Below are 3,192 nucleotides of genomic sequence, written 5' to 3' on the forward strand. Positions count from 1 at the left end.
TCCCGGATGGAAGAGAGGTACCGGTGGCATACTTTTCCCAGACACTCAACGCAACCGAGCGGAACTACTCGCAAATCGACAAGGAGGGTCTGGCAGTCGTGAAGGGAGTAAAAAAATTCCATGATTTCTTGTACGGGCGGCCCTTCACCGTGGTGACTGACCACAAGCCGTTGCTTGGCTTGTTTGCCCCCGAAAAGCAGACCCCCCAAGTGCTGTCTCCTCGCGTCCTCAGGTGGTCAATTTTCCTTGCCAGCTACCAGTATGCACTGATTCACCGCCCTGGGAAGGCGATGGGCCATGCAGATGCCCTCAGCAGGTTACCACTACCGGAAACAGGCCCTGACCCAGCACCTGCACAAGAGGTTATGAGCCTGGAGCTGCTTCCTGACCGCCCCATTCAGGCACAAGAAGTTGCACACCATTCCAAGAAAGATAGGGTCATCTCCCGGGTCCTGGACTGGGTGTGGAGGGGATGGCCCAGCAGCAGCCCCGGGCCAGAATTCGCCGGTTACACAACCCGCAGACATGAACTGTCGGCCCACAAGGGGTGCCTGTTATGGGGAAGCAGGGTCGTTGTTCCCCAGCCCCTCCGCAAAAGGGTCCTCACAGCCCTACACGAGACACACCCAGGGGTAGTAAGAATGAAGGCCCTTGCCAGGAGTTATGTGTGGTGGCCGGGGATCGACGGAGAGATAGAGGCCTGGGTCAAACACTGCCAGGCCTGCCAAGAATCCCGCCCAGATCCCCCAAGGGCCCCAGTCCAGTCCTGGGAGTCCGCCCGAGCACCATGGTCACGCCTGCATGTGGACTTCGCTGGCCCCTTTCAGGGGAAAACATTCTTCATAGTGGTGGACTCCTACACCAAATGGCTGGAAGTCGCACTGGTACCGTCCACTTCTACGTCCGCAGCCATCCGGGTACTACGCAGGCTGTTTGCAACCCACGGGCTCCCTGACACTCTCGTCTCAGACAACGGGACTGCATTTACGTCAGGAGAATTCCAAACCTTCACAGCGCAGAACGCCATCCGCCACATCCGTTCGGCGCCATTCCACCCTGCCACCAATGGCCAAGCAGAACGCATGGTGCGGACCACCAAGGACACCCTTCGCCGCATGACGCAAGGGGATTGGGAGTACCGCCTTGCCACATTCCTTCTAGCACAGCACAGCACCCCCAGCTCAACGACTGGCCGGAGCCCCGCTGAACTACTAATGGGTCGGCGCCTTGCAATCAGATTGGACCGCCTTCACCCCGATAGAGCTCAGGATGAGCTAGTGGTGGGGAAAGGCAGGAACCCCCGGACCTTCGAGGCCCAGGACCCAGTGTACGCAAAGAATTTTGGGGCAGGCCCTGCATGGGTACCCGCCACAGTCACCAGGGTCACTGGCCCCGTGTCGTACGAGGTGCTAACAGATGGGGGGCAATGCTGGCGCCGCCACTGTGACCAGATACGGCGACGATTCCCAGGAGAAAACCAGGAGGAAGAGGACAGGTCAGGGAACAGTGGGGCAGTGAGGCCCATAGAGCAGCAGGGGCAAGCAGGAGAGGCAGAATCAGTAAATACAGAGGGGACCCGTGAGGCCGAAAGGACACCGGAACCAGAACCACGACAGAGCGAGCCGGTTGCGCCAGACCAAACAGCCCTATCACAGCCAGCATCCTTGGAACACGAGCCAGAACCTGAACCCCGGACTAGGGAACACCCCAGGCCGCAACGCACACGTAGGCCGCCGGCGTACCTCAAGGACTATGAATGCGACCTCCCGGGCAGGACTGGAACTTAGAGGGGAGGGGTGTTATGTACTGAGTTGAATAGGATCCAAACTGCAGCAGTCTGATTGGTCCTAGAACAATAGGATTCAAAAGGCAGCAGTCTGATTGGTCCTAGAACAATAGGATTCAGAATGCAGCAGTCTGATTGGTCCTAGAACAATGCAGCAGTATGATTGGTTGGCAGGAACCACCCAATCATGCTCCAGATAGAAGTGAATCCACAACCTGGTTGGCTTACAGTAGAATTCCGGAATTAGCCAATCATGTGCAGCCCATTGTGTAAATAATGTATATAAAGCAGATACTTTGAGGGGACTTTCATTCATTCCTCCTCACCACTATGAGCTGAATAAAGAGCCTGAAATCACTTTGCGACTCTGAGTATATTTCACAAATGTTGTGCTTCCATGGAGACTAATGGTTACATCTGTTTGATTTTGTTCTCAGGGGCAAATGGGGGCCACATACCAGTGGTGGGTGAGCCCCAAAGACCAAAGCACACAAATGAGACAATAACTTGGCCATGCCAGAAGAGTTTGCAGCGTTTCCTCACTGAGCTAAGAAAGGGGCTGCCTGTTTTCAGCACACAGCGGAGAAACTAGCTGCTGCTGCTGCTGCTGCTTCCTCTTCTTCTTCTTCTCTGGCGATCACTCGTAGCCGAGTAAGATTGTCTTCCATAAACACAGTTTTCACAGTGAGTCCGTAAGTGACTGCGGGGGCCAATTCTGGATCCACACGGCCTTCCACAGTGGGGACATTGGTTTCTGGGCGGGAGTTGATCACAGTGAGTGTTTGCCAAGCGTGCCTTCCTCTTAGCACGTTTCTCCCTTTCATCTTGAGTTTGAGTGTCTTCAAAGCCCACGACACCTCTGGTAAAGGCTGCTCTCCAACTGGAGCGCTCAAAGAGTGAGACACGACTAAACAACAACAGGGTTCGAAATTCGCCAAGTACATTTTGAATCTTGCTTTCAGCCACTTGCGACCAAGTGAAGATCGCCAGGCGCTGGGATTGTGCCCGACGTCTCCACCATCTGGAGGCGCATGCCTGGACATCCTTGGATCTTGACTGCTTCCACACACTAGCAACACATCCTTTCGAATTCTATCTGTGATACTTTATCTACACAATCAGAATGAATTTCAGGAACCCAAAAGTCGTATTGAAAAATACAACTTTCAAACCATCTGGCCCAAACATGGCAACTAGGCATTTCATTTCGGCAACTGTAACCCTGGTTTAAGGAGCCATTTGGAGCCTAGATGATATATCTGAGCTTCTAACACTGCTATAAACCTCCATAACTCTCTTCCAAAGAAAACCACATAAAACTCAGGTAATCACTGCAGCCCTTGTGTTTCTTACCGGTCTGAGAAGTGGGTCAAGCTTAACAACACCATGATTTTACCACCCCAATG

Source organism: Podarcis filfolensis (assembly GCF_964270895.1).
Source record: "Podarcis filfolensis genome assembly, chromosome: 12".
In the NCBI taxonomy this organism is placed as follows: domain Eukaryota; kingdom Metazoa; phylum Chordata; class Lepidosauria; order Squamata; family Lacertidae; genus Podarcis; species Podarcis filfolensis.